This window comes from Manihot esculenta, chromosome 5 (genome assembly GCF_001659605.2).
Source record: "Manihot esculenta cultivar AM560-2 chromosome 5, M.esculenta_v8, whole genome shotgun sequence".
NCBI classification, from domain to species: Eukaryota; Viridiplantae; Streptophyta; class Magnoliopsida; order Malpighiales; family Euphorbiaceae; genus Manihot; species Manihot esculenta.
This window is the reverse complement of record NC_035165.2, coordinates 25,445,951-25,459,920: the sequence shown is the minus strand read 5'-3', so window position 1 is coordinate 25,459,920 and position 13,970 is coordinate 25,445,951.

The window sequence follows — 13,970 nt, the reverse complement described above, 5'->3', positions numbered from 1 at the left end:
AGTGGCACAGTTTGTGTCAGCCTGCGAAGTGTGTCAGAGGGTGAAGCTGGAACATCAGAAGCCGGCTGGAATGCTTAACCCGCTACCTATTCCAGAGTGGAAATGGGAGAATATAGCTATGGACTTCGTAGTGGGGTTACCGGCGGCGTCCAACAGAGTGGACTCCATATGGGTGATTGTGGACAGACTCACCAAATCTGCTCACTTCATTCCTGTCAGGAGTGGCTACTCTGTGGACAAGTTGGCGCAGGTATATGTGGATGAGATCGTCAGGCTGCATGGGGTTCCTGTTTCGGTAGTGTCAGATAGAGGGCCCCAGTTCACCTCCAGGTTTTGGCGGAGTCTGCAGAATGCCATGGGTACTAGATTGGATTTCAGTACTGCCTTCCACCCCCAGACGGACGGACAGTCCGAAAGGACCATCCAGACTATCGAGGATATGCTTAGAATGTGTGTGCTGGACTTTGGCGGTTCTTGGAGGCAGCATCTACCTTTGGTGGAGTTTGCCTACAACAACAGCCATCATGCTAGCATCGGGATGGCTCCATATGAAGCTTTGTACGGAAGGAAGTGCATATCACCTGTTTGCTGGGAGGAAGTTGGAGAAAAGGCCTTGGCAGGGCCTGAGCTAGTAGAGATCACCAGCAGGGTGGTACCCATAATCAGAGAGAGAATCAAGACTGCTGCCAGCAGACAGAAGAGCTATGCAGACGTCCGCAGAAGACAGTTAGAGTTTCAGGAGGGGGATCTGGTATTGCTCAAGGTGTCTCCAATGAAGGGAGTGGTTCGCTTCGGGAAGAAAGGTAAACTAGCCCCATGATACATCGGACCCTTTGAAATCTTGCAAAAGATTGGGAATGTGTCGTACAAGCTGGATTTACCTGCTTCAATGGGAAGAATCCATCCGGTTTTCCATGTTTCAATGTTGAGGAAGTTTGTGTCAGATCCGAGCAAGGTTCTTAGTGAGCCTGATGTGGAGATCCAAGAGGATCTCACCTATGTTGAGCAGCCAGTGCGGATCATAGACACCCAGATCAGAAAGTTAAGAAACAAGGAAATCCCGATGGTGAAAGTCCTGTGGAACCACCACAATTTGGAGGACTGCACTTGGGAGACACGGGAGTCTATGCTCCAGCAGTATCCTCATCTCTTTTAAGGTTAGATCCCTATGTGTTTATGTGTTTTGCATGTGTGTTATGTTCTATGCCATGCTTTGTATACTAGTTGAGGAACATTCGGGGACAAATGTTCTTAAGGGGGGAGAATGTAATACCCGGCTAGACTCCGGTATCGGAATTCCTACCGTCCGGTGGAACCTCGGATGTCGGAAGCCTCTAGTAGGGTAGAAACATGTTTTCCTAAAATGTTTTAGTGTATTTTATGATTTTAAATGAAAAGGAAATGAGTTTTTGCATGGAAAACAACCTTGGAGGAAAACCCAGGTTCGGCCGCCGAAGCTCAAGTTCGGCCGCCGAACATGCATGTGTTTTGGAGGCACGTTAGGCCCCCGAAAGCATAGGTGAGGGAAGTTCAGGTTCGGCCGCCGAAACCCAAGTTCGGCCGCCGAACATGGCATGCTTGCGGAAGCACTTTCGGCCCCCGAACGTGGCCTGGCCAGCCACCTATAAAAGGGACCCTTAGCCGAAATGGACGAGCTTTCTTCCATTTTCGGCCACAGCTAGCTTCCAACCTCCCTCTTCCAAATCTAGTGTTTTTCCTCCAAATCCCCACCATTTTTCTTGAGTTTTAAGCTTGCATTGAAGGTTTTGAACTTTTGAAACAAGTTTTGGAGCTTTGGGAACTCAGGAGCTCATTTTCTTGGATCTCCAAGTTTAGGTCGTCTCTTTCTCGATCTTCAAGAGGTAAGAGCCGATCTTAAGCTCAATGTATGTTTTAAATAAGTTTTATGAATTTTTATGGGGTAGAAATGCATGTTTAAGTTAGTTGAGCTATGTTAGGTTTTATGTGAATTTTGAACAATGTGGCATGTTTGAGTATGTTTGAAGTGTTGTAGTTGGGGTATTTGTTTGTTTGAGGCCCCTAGGAGCTTGTATGCATGTTTTGGTTGAGTTATATGCATGATTTGAAGTTTTGGGAGGCAAAAGGTTCATGTGAACCAAGTTTCTGCCATTCTGGGAGAAACCAGGTTCGGCAGCCGAAGGGACTTTCGGCCGCCGAACCCCCTTGTGGAGGCAGCATTCGGCTGCCGAAGCTTGCCCCCGAAAGAGGACTTTCGGATCTGTCTGGGACTTTCGGCCGCCGAAGGTGCCGCCGAAAGTGCCTGACTTTCGGCTCTGGAGGGACTTTCGGCCGCCGAACCTGCCGCCGAAAGTGCCCTGTTCAGCCATTTCTTGCATGTTTTTATATAGTTGTTTTGTGGTGTTTTAGGGGGTTTTTGGGGAGTATGTTAGAGTTATGTTTATGTATGTTTGGTCCCTCATTGGAGTCCACCTGTGTAGGTTCGGACCCGAGGAACCGAGGACCCCAGCAGTGAGCCAGCTGCTACAGAGTTTGTCAGAGCTAGCCAGAGGTGAGTGGAATAAACCTTAAGTTTTAAAATAAATGAAATATGAATTTTGAGCATGATCCATGCATCATGAATGCCATGAGATATAGTAGGTTGCTGCATTAGTATTCACGAATATGTTGCATTGCATTTATGATGTTGATGTGGATTGGTTATTGAATGATCCTTTAGTCCTCATATGATATGATGATGTTATGGCATGATATGGTATGGAAGTCCATGTAGTACCCATTCTACGTCCCTGGCATGATGTAAGAGGAAGTCCAGGTTGTACCCATTCTACGTCCCTGGCACAGTTGGACTGTATGATATGTTATGTTAAGAGAAAGACCGGTTGTACCCATTCTACGTCCCGGCACAGTTGGACTATGTGGAGGACTATAGGTGACAATACCATCCAAGATGTGATTTGTTGTGATGTGTTGCATTCCATGAAAGCATGAAATTTTAATATATTGTTTTCTACTATTCTGCTCACTGGGCTTGTTAGCTCACCCCTCTCCCCTAACCCCAGATGTGCAGGTACAGGGTAGACCAGAAGGTTAGCCAGAGTTTTTGAAGTATGTTGATGTAATAGTTAGATTGTGGACATGACAATTGTATTATGATGTAATGTAAGAGATTACAGTATGTTATGTAATGAGGTATATTAAGGTTATAGATGTGCTTGACCCTATGAGTATTGTTATCCCTTTTGATACATGATCTATAGAAATGTTTTATAATGTTCATGAAAGCCAACTCATCTCATGTTGTATCGCCCGTTGGGGCATTGATGAGATCCCACAGAGGGATCATGATTATGATCATGACTATGTACATGTATGTTCAGGTTGAGTTGGATGTTTGAAAGAAAAGTTTTAAATTTTTATGCATGTTGTTGATCATGTATGGGATTATACAGGTTTACAGGTTATATGTCAGGCTTGCTACGGGTCCCGGCGGCCTTAAGCCGATCTGGATCCTAGCGCCGGTAGCGGTCCGATTTTCGGGTCGTTACAGCTAGGATCCAGATCGGCTTAAGGCCGCCGGGACCCGTAGCAAGCCTGACATAAAACCTGTAAACCTGTATAATCCCATACATGATCAACAACATACATAAAAATTAAAACTTTTCTTTCCATACTCATCAACCAAACTCAACCTGTGCATAAACATTAACATAACATTGATCCCTTTGTGGAATCTCATCAGTGCCCCCAAATGGGTGACATAACATAAATTGAGTTGGTTTACATAAACATCATAAAAATCTCTAAGATCATGTAATTAACAAGGGATAACAACAATCTACGGTCAAGCACACCTCTAACATCCATATATATATCATCTCATTACATAACTGTACTGATTAAAACATTACATTACAATTCGATCATGTCCATTGCTAGCTATTACATAAACATGACTTCTTTACTCTATCCGGACTCCTGCTCTATACTGTACCTGCAAGCCTGGGGGTAAAGGGAGAGGGGTGAGCTAAAAGCCCAGTGAGCTGAACTATAAAACATATTAACACTATGCTTTAATGAAATGCATCATAACACAGACAATTCACATAAGGGTTGGGTGAACTTGTCACCAATTAGTCCAAGCTAACATGGTGCCAGGCCGTAGCATGGGGTCCTGGTCTTCCTGTCATACATACATTACTTACCATTATTCCAGGGCCTCCTCTGGGCTCCTGGTCTTCGAGTCCACAATCGTGCCAGGCCGTAGAATGGGGTCCTGGTCTTTCATTTCCGTGCCAGGCCGTAGAATGGGGTCCTGGTCTTCCTGTCATGGACTAATTGGGTCATCCAACATTCACCCACATCAACAACAACAATCGATGCAATGCGGCATATTCGTGAATACTAATGCAATCATCCTATTGCATAATCATGATGCATGAAACATGATAAAACATTTAATTTAAAAGATTAAGTTTAGTTCCACTCACCTCTGGCTGACTCTGACAACACCGAAGCAGCTGAACTCACTGCTGGGGTCCTCGGTTCCTCGGGTCCGAACCTACACAGGTGGACTCAAATGAGGGACCAAACACACCTGAACATAACTATAAACTACTCCCCAAAAACCTCCTAAAACATCATGAAACAAAAATGGAAAAACATGCAAAGAAGGCCTGGACAGGGCACTTTCGGCGGCAGGTTCGGCGGCCGAAAGTCCCTCCATAGCCGAAAGTCAGGCAGGTTCGGCGGCACCTTCGGCGGCCGAAACTCCCAGACAGAGACGAAACTCATGCATGTTCGGCAGCACTTTCGGCGGCCGAAACTGCCCGACAGAGACGAAAGTCTCCCTTTCGGGGGCAAGCTTCGGTAGCCGAAAGGCTGCCTTCCCAGCCATGTTCGGCGGCCGAAAGTCCTTCGGCTGCCGAACCTGGTTTCTGCCAAAGGGCAGAAACTTGGCTCCCAATGCACATTTCGCCTCCAAACTTATCAAACATGCATCAAACCTATCCTACAACACACAAACACAAGCATACATGTTCCTAGGGGTCTCAAACCATCACAAACCCCATCTACAACACATCAAGCAACTCACATTGTTCAAGAACACACATTTATACCCATAAACATAACCATAACCTAAACATGCATTCTAACCCATAGATCTTGCATAAAACTTATTTAAAACATAAAACGAGCTTAAGATCGGCTCTTACCTCTTGAAGATCGAGAGAGACGACCAAAAACTCGGAGTTGGGAGAGATTTGGTTCTTGAACCTCCAAGCTCCAAAACTTTGCTCAAAAGCTTAAATCTTCAAAACCAAGTTAAAACAAGTGAAAATCTTGAAAGATTTAGAGGAAAGACGTCAAAAATGGGTGAGGGACGGCGGATAGCTCACCTTGGCCGAAAATGGGGAAAAGCTCGCCCGTTTTCGGCTAAGGGACCCTTTTATAGTGGCTGGCCAGACCACGTTCGGGGGCCGAATGTGCCTCCGCATGCATGCCATGTTCGGCGGCCGAACATGAGGTTCAGCGGCCGAACCTGGACTTCCCTCACTTATGCTTTCGGGGGCCTAAAGCACACCCGCAACGCATGCATGTTCGGCGGCCGAACCTGAGTTTTCCTCCAATGCTATTTTCATGCAAAAACTCATTTTCTTCCATGCTTAAAACATAAAACACATTAAAACATTTCATAAAAACATGGTTTTACCCTACTAGAGGCTTCCGACATCCGAGATTCCACCGGACGGTAGGAATTCCGATACCGGAGTCTAGCCGGGTATTACAGTATGCATGTTGTGGAAGTGTTAGTTTTGAGTTGAATGGTTTGGGAGGCAAATGTGCTTGTTGGAGGCTGAGTTCTGCCCTTTGGAAGAACTCAGGTTCGGCAGCCGAAGGGACTTTCGGCCGCCGAACCTGCCTGTAGAGGCAAGCCTTTGGCTGCCGAACCCTGCCCCCGAAAGTGGACTTTCGGCTCTAGAGGGGAGTTTCGGCCGCCGAAGGTGCCGCCGAACATGCATGAGTTTCGTCTCTGGAGAGAACCTTCGGCCGCTGAAAGTGCCGCCGAAGGTGCATGACTTTCGGCTCTGGAGGGACTTTCGGCCGCCGAACCTGCCGCCGAAAGTGCCCTGTTCAGCCTTCCTTTGCATGATTTCTATGATTGTTTTAAGGTGTTTTAGGGGGTTTTTGGGGAGTATTTTAGAGTCATGTTCATGTATGTTTGGTCCCTCATTTGAGTCCACCTGTGTAGGTTCGGACCCGAGGAACCGAGGACCCCAGCAATGAGACAGCTGCTTCAGTGTCTTGTCAAAGTCAGCCAGAGGTGAGTAGAATAAACCTTTATGTTTTAAGTTAATGAAAGTGTTAGCATGACTCATGCATCACGAATGCCATGTGATATTCTAGGTTGTTTGCATTAGAATTCACGAATATGTTGCATTGCATTATTTAATGTTGATGTGGATGGATGTTGGATGATCCTTTAGTCCTCGTATGATATGATATGATGATGATACGGTATGGAAGACCAGTGAGGCCCATTCTACGCCCCTGGCACAATGTAAGAGAAAAACCAGTGAGGCCCATTCTACACCCCTGGCACAGTTGGAATGTTATGTTATATTATGTTATGTTATGTAAGAGAAAGACCAGTGAGGCCCATTCTGCGCCCCTGGCACAGTTGGACTATGTAGAGGACTACTGATGACAAGTCCATCCTTGATGTGAATTGTCAGTGATGTGATGCATTCCATTATAGCATATGTTTTAAATGTTTTATTATTCTGCTCACTGGGCTCTAGTACCTCACCCCACTCCCTTAATGCCCAGGTTTGCAGGTACGAAATAGGCCAGGAGGTCAAGAAGAGTAAAGTTATATTTATGTAATAGTTAAATGTGGACATGATGAATTATAAAGTAGTGAATAGTCATGTAATAATGATATTGAGGATTAGAATTGTGCTTGACCCTATGTGTATGGTTATCCCCTTTGATACATGATCTATAAAAATGTTTTTATGATGTTCAAGCTTAATGTATGATATGTTATCCCATTGGAGTATTTGATGAGGACTCCAATGTGGGGTTGATGTTTATACTTATGAGTTGTGCATGCAAGGTTGAGTTTGATAAATGAATGAGAAAAGTTCAAAATGTTTATGAAAATGTTGATCATGTATGGGATTAAACAGGTTTACAGGATGTATGTTAGGCTTGCTATGGGTCCCGGCGGCCTTAAGCCAATCTGGATCCTAGTGCCGGTAGCGGTTCGATTTCCGGGCTGTTACAGATTGGTATCAGAGCCCTAGGTTCATATGGTCGGACCTATAGTGTGTCGGGCTCATAGGTGTTATAGAAGGTCAAGCACAATAAGAAAATAATGTCCACTAGGATAGGATGAAGAGTCCTGTCTTGATTGATGATGTGAAATGCCATGACTTTATACATGTGCATTGATGATATGCTATGTATGTGATGTATGTGATGCGGGTTCATATGTTTCCACATGAACCATTTGATGCTAATGTTTTACGTGATGTGTGCTGTTTTTCAGTAAGCAAGATGAGAGGAACTTGTCGATCTGCACGATTGACTGGAGTACCACCCCAGGACGAGGGCACGGATGCCCATCCTCCTACATTGCCTAGGGCAATGTCCTGCAGGTCTAGCAGGGAAAGAGCGTCAAGGGACCCTAGAAGGTCTTTTGATGTGAGCAGAAGGGGAACAGTGCAAGGTGGAATGTCGGAAGATGTGGGGAATGATATGGATGTGGACCAGAGGAGGGATGGCAGTCTTGGAGTGAGTATGTCGGAAGAGGGTATGGGAGAGTCTCAAGGAGGCACTCAGGCCTCGGGATTTGTTCAGCCACCCCAGTACCCACCCTTTTCACAGAATCTCGGGTATTCGATGGGAGGTACATCGGATTACCCCAGCTTTAACCCTTATCACCCTCACATGCCATACCCTTATCACCCTCACATGCCATACCCATCTTTCTACCCACCATACCCACAGTACCCTATGTACCCACCCCCATCTTTCTACCCAGGTTCAGCAAACCCTGCCCCAGGGGATGCTGCACCTCCTCCACCACTAGCAGAACCTACTGTCCCAGAAACCCAAATGCCTTAACCTACCTCATTTGGAGGGAGCAAGTCAAAATGACCGATTACATGAAGTTGGGTGCTCCCCAGTTTGAAACAGGTGATGACCCGTTTGAGTACCTTGGAAGGGTCAAGATGATTACAGATGAGATAAGAGATGATGACAGTAGAGCCATTCAGATGGCTGGGTTCACACTGAAGTGCAAGAAGGCCCGAGAGTGGTTTAAAAACTATGTGAACCCGAGGTTGGATAGCCTATCATAGGAGGAATTTACCAATGAGTTTGCAGGATGGGCTTTCCCTGACAGTACAAGGGAGCTGAAGATGATTGAATTTGAGCAGTTGAGGCAGACAAAGGAGATGAGTGTGAATGAGTACACAGATAGGTTTTTGGAGCTGTTGTCGTTTGCTGGGCAGAACCTGGACACAGACCAGAAGAAGTCAATGAGGTTTATCATGAAGCTTCATTCCAGGTATTCCTCCTTGATCCAATCAGCAGAGAGGGAGAGTTTCCATGCCATAGTGGATATGGCTCGGAGGATAGAGGCTAGTGCAATAATCAAAGGGAAAGTCAAGCAGTCAGTGGCACAGCCTTCTGGTTCCAAGACCCCAGGTGGGGGAAGGGTAGACCCTTCTTCTTTGAGTTCAGGCAGTAAAAGGTGGAGCAGTACCACCAAGAAGCCAAAGAAGAACAAGTTCTAGAACAAGATGAAGTCAGGTTTGGGATTAGGAAGTGGCTCGAGCTCAGGTGCAGAAAATGCAGTATGTATGAAATGTGGGAAGCCGCACAAAGGAGTATGTCGGTTTGGGACGACAGCATGCTTCAGATGTGGGCAGGAGGGACACATGGCACGGGAGTGTCCTAGAGCAGCTTTTGTAGCACAGTCTCAGTAGACAGCTTCTGGTAGTGTGGCTCAGCCAGCCGCTCCAGCCGCAACTCAGGCCAAGGGCAGAGGCAGAGGGAGAGGGGCAGCCTCTTCTTCAGCGGGTTTTAGGGGTGAAGGTCCATCAGCTCCAGAACGGATCTTCACGATGACTCAGCAGGAGGCAAATGCATCAAACACCGTGGTGTCAGGTAATCTCATCATTGGTTGTTCAGATGTTTATGCCTTAATGGACCCTGGTGCATCTCATTCTTTCATTGCTCCGAGGGCTGTCGAGAAGTTGGGTTTGATGGTCTCTGGGTTAGAGTGTCCCCTATGGGTCAGTGGACCCAAGTGTGACCCGTCAGTGGCAGAGTCAGTCTGCCAGTGTAGTCCAGTTTTTGTTGAGGGGAGATGCCTTTCAGCCGACCTTGTGGTTCTAGATTTGACAGATTTTGACGTCATTCTAGGGATGGATTGGCTATCTACCCATGGTGCTACCTTGGACTGCAGAGACAAGGTAGTCAGGTTCAGATGTCAGGATGGGTCAGAGGTTGTCTTCAGAGGAGACAGGAGGGGCACACCTAGAGGTTTGATATCAGCCCTACAGGCTCGTAGGCTGCTCAGGAGGGGTTGTCAGGGTTTTCTAGCTCATGTGAGAGAGCTGGATAGTCATGTTAGAGAGCCCGCCTCAGTGCCCGTGGTCAGAGAGTTTTTAGATGTGTTCCCAGACGAGCTGCCAGGTTTACCACCTGCTAGGGAGATAGAGTTAGAAATTGAATTGATGCCTGGAACCAGACCGATCTCTATCCCTCCCTACAGGATGGCACCAGTAGAATTGAAGGAGCTTAAGGAGCAGTTGCAAGAGCTGGTAGATAAGGGCTTCATCCGACCGAGTACCTCAGCTTGGGGTGCTCCAGTGCTATTTATGAAAAAGAAAGATGGATCCCTTAGACTTTGTATCGACTACAGGCAGTTGAACAAGGTCACTACCAAGAATAAGTACCCGTTGCCAAGGATCGACGATCTATTCGACCAGCTAGCAGGAGCAGGTTGTTTCTCCAAAATAGATCTGAGATCCAGGTACCATCAGCTGAGGATAAGAGAAGAGGATGTGCTGAAGACAACATTCAGGACCAGATATGGGCACTATGAGTTCCTTGTGATGCCGTTAGGGTTAACTAATGCCCCTACAGCATTCATGGATCTCATGAACCGAGTTTTCAGTCAGTATCTGGATCACTTCGTTATTGTCTTCATAGATGATATCTTAGTGTATTCCAGGAACGCAGAGGAGCATGCCCATCATCTGAGGATAGTTCTGCAGACCTTGAGGGAACATGGCTTGTATGCCAAGTTCTCCAAGTGTGAGTTCTGGCTGAGGAGCATTTCATTCTTGGGGCATGTGGTGTCAGAAAATGGAATAGAGGTGGACCCCAAGAAGGTAGAAGCCGTAGCTAACTGGCCTAGACCCACTACAGTGACAGAGATCAAGAGCTTCTTGGGTTTGGCAGGTTACTACAGGAGGTTCGTTCAGGACTTCTCTAAGATTGCAGCTCCTATGACCAGACTGACTAAGAAGAACCAGAGGTTTGTGTGGACCGACCAGTGTGAAGAGAGCTTTGAAGAGCTAAAGAAGAGGTTGACGTCGGCACCGGTGTTAGCTCTACCAACTAGTAATGAAGACTTCACAGTGTATTGTGATGCGTCCCGTGTGGGACTGGGTTGTGTCCTGATGCAGAATGGAAGGGTAATTGCTTATGCTTCTAGGCAGCTGAAGAAGCACGAGTTGAATTACCCTACACATGACCTAGAGATGGCAGCGGTAATCTTTGCAATCAAGATGTGGAGGCATTACCTTTATGGGGTTAAATGTGAGATCTTCACAGATCATAAGAGCCTGCAGTACATCTTGAGTCAGAGAGAATTGAATCTGAGGCAGAGAAGATGGGTAGAGCTACTTAGTGACTATGATTGCAAGATCCAGTACCATCCGGGTAAGGCGAATGTTGTGGCAGACGCCTTAAGCCGGAAATCACTTGGCAGTTTGTCCCATATTGCAGCAGAGAGAAGACCAGTAGTGAGGCAGTTCTTCGAGCTCATTAATGAAGGTTTGTAGTTGGAGTTGTCTGGTACAGGTGCTTTGGTAGCCCAGATGAGAGTGGCACCCGTGTTTCTGGAGCAGGTGGCTCAGAAACAGCACGGGGACCCAGAGTTAGTGAAGATTGTCAGGACTGTTCAGTCAGGCAAGAACGAAGAGTTCAGATTTGACAGCAAGGGGATGCTCCGCTATGGGAGCAGATTGTGTGTACCAAATGACGTAGGGCTAAAGGGAGACATTATGAGAGAGGCTCATAATGCCAGATACAGTGTTCACCCTGGAGCCACCAAGATGTATCAAGATCTGAAGAGAGTTTATTGGTGGCCAGCTATGAAGAGAGAAGTGGCACAGTTCGTGTCAGCCTGCGAAGTATGTCAGAAGGTGAAGCTGGAACATCAGAAGCCGGCTAGAATGCTTAACCCACTACCTATTCCAGAGTGGAAATGGGAGAATATAGCTATGGACTTCGTGGTGGGGTTACCGGCAACGTCCAACAGATTGGACTCCATATGGGTGATTGTGGACAGACTGACCAAATCTGCTCACTTCATCCATGTCAGGAGTGGCTATTCTGCGGACAAGTTGGCGCAGGTGTATGTTGATGAGATCGTCAGGTTGCATGGGGTTCCTGTTTCAATAGTGTTCGATAGAGGACCCCAGTTCACCTCCAGGTTTTGGTGGAGTCTGCAGAATGCTATGGGTACCAGGTTGGATTTTAGCACTGCTTTCCATCCACAGACAGACGGACAATCAGAGAGGACCATCCAGACAATATAGGATATGCTCAGAATGTGTGTTCTGGATTTTGGCGGTTCTTGGAGGCAGCATCTACCTTTGGTGGAGTTTGCCTACAATAACAGCCATTATGCTAGCATAGGGATGGCTCCATATGAAGCTTTGTATGGAAGGAAGTGCAGGTCGCCTGTCTGTTGGGAAGAAGTTGGAGAAAGGGCCTTGGCAGGGCCTGAGCTAGTAGAGATCACCAGCAAAGTGGTGCCCATAATCAGAGAAAGGATCAAGACTGCTGTGAGCAGGCAAAAGAGTTATGCAGATATCCGCAGAAGGCAAGTAGAGTTTCAGGAGGGGGATTTGGTATTGCTCAAAGTGTCTCCAATGAAAGGGGTGATTCGATTCGGGAAGAAAGGTAAGCTAGCTCCACGGTACATCGGACCCTTTGAAATCTTGCAAAAGATAGGGAATGTATCGTATAAGCTGGATTTACCTACTTCAATGGAGAGAATCCATCCGGTTTTCCATGTTTCCATGTTGAGAAAGTTCGTGTCGGATCCGGGCAAGGTTCTTAGTGAGCCTGATGTGGAGATCCAAGAAGATCTCACCTATGTTGAGCAGCCAATACGGATCCTAGACACCCAGATCAGAAAGCTAAGAAACAAGGAAATCCCGATGGTGAAAGTCCTTTGGAATCACCACAACATCGAAGAGTGTACTTGGGAGACACGGGAGTCCATGCTCCAGCAATATCCTCATCTCTTCTAAGGTGAGTTTTATGTGCTTTGTATGTATGTTCATGTTTTATGTTATGCATGTGTTGTTTGGTGAACATTCGGGGACGAATGTTCTTAAGGGGGGAAGAATGTAATACCCAGCTAGACTCCGGTATCGAAATTCCTACCGTCCGGTGGAATCTCGGATGTCGGAAACCTCTAGAAGGGTAAAATCATGTTTTTATAAAATGTTTTAATGTATTTTATGGTTTTAAGCAAGAAAGAAACTGAGTTTTGAATGAAAAAGACCATGGAGGCATTTCCAGGTTCGGCCGCCGAACGTGGGATATTTTAGGGGGGCAAGTTTGGCTTCCGAAAGTGGCTCAGGTTCGGCCGCCGAACCCCATGTTCGGCCGCCGAACTTGCATGAGTTTTGGAGGTACTTTAGGCTGCCGAAGGGTGGTTTGGCCAGCCCCTATATAAGGGCTCCTTGGCCGAAACGGGAGAGCTTTCTCCCCATTTTTGGCTAACGGTGAGTCCATGCTCTCCCATGGTTGATTTTTGATGTTTTTCCACCAATCTTTCAAGTTTTGACGAGTTCTATCTTGGTTTGAATATATTTGAGCAAAAAGAGCAAGTTTTGAAGCTTGGAGACCCAAGGAGTGAGATTTCTCCCATCTCCGAGTTGGATCGTCTCTCCTCTCGATCTCCAAGAGGTAAGAGTAGATCCTTAGCTCATTTCATGTTTTAAGCAAGTTTTATGAAAGTTTATGGGGTAGAAATACATGTTTAGGTTATTACTGAGTTTATGGGTTTATGTTGAGTTTTTGAGCAATGTGGGTTGTTTATATATGTTTGATGTGTTGTAGTTGGGGTTTAGGATAGTTTGAAGCCCCTAGGAGCTTATGTATGTGTGTATGCATGTTGTGGAAGTGTTAGTTTTGAGTTGAATGGTTTGGGAGGCAAATGTGATTGTTGGAGGCTGAGTTCTGCCCTTTGGAAAAACTCAAGTTCGACAGCCGAAGGGACTTTCGGCTGCCGAACCTGCCTGTGGAGGCAAGCCTTTGGTTGCCAAACCCTGCCCCCGAAAGTGGACTTTCGGCTCTGGAGGGGAGTTTCGGCCGCCGAAGGTGCCGCCGAACATGCATGAGTTTCGTCTCTAGAGAGAACCTTCGGCCGCCGAAAGTGCCGTCGAAGGTGCATGACTTTCGGCTCTAGAGGGACTTTCGGCCGCCGAACCTGCCGCCGAAAGTGCCCTGTTCAGCCTTCCTTTGCATGATTTCTATGATTTAGGGGGTTGTTGGAGAGTATTTTAGAGTCATGTTCATGTATGTTTGGTCCCTCATTTGAGTCCACCTGTGTAGGTTCGGACCCGAGGAACCGAGGACCCCAGCAGTGAGACAGCTGCTTCAGTGTCTTGTCAGAGTCAGCCAGAGGTGAGTAGAATAAACCTTTATGTTTTAAGTTAATGAAAGTG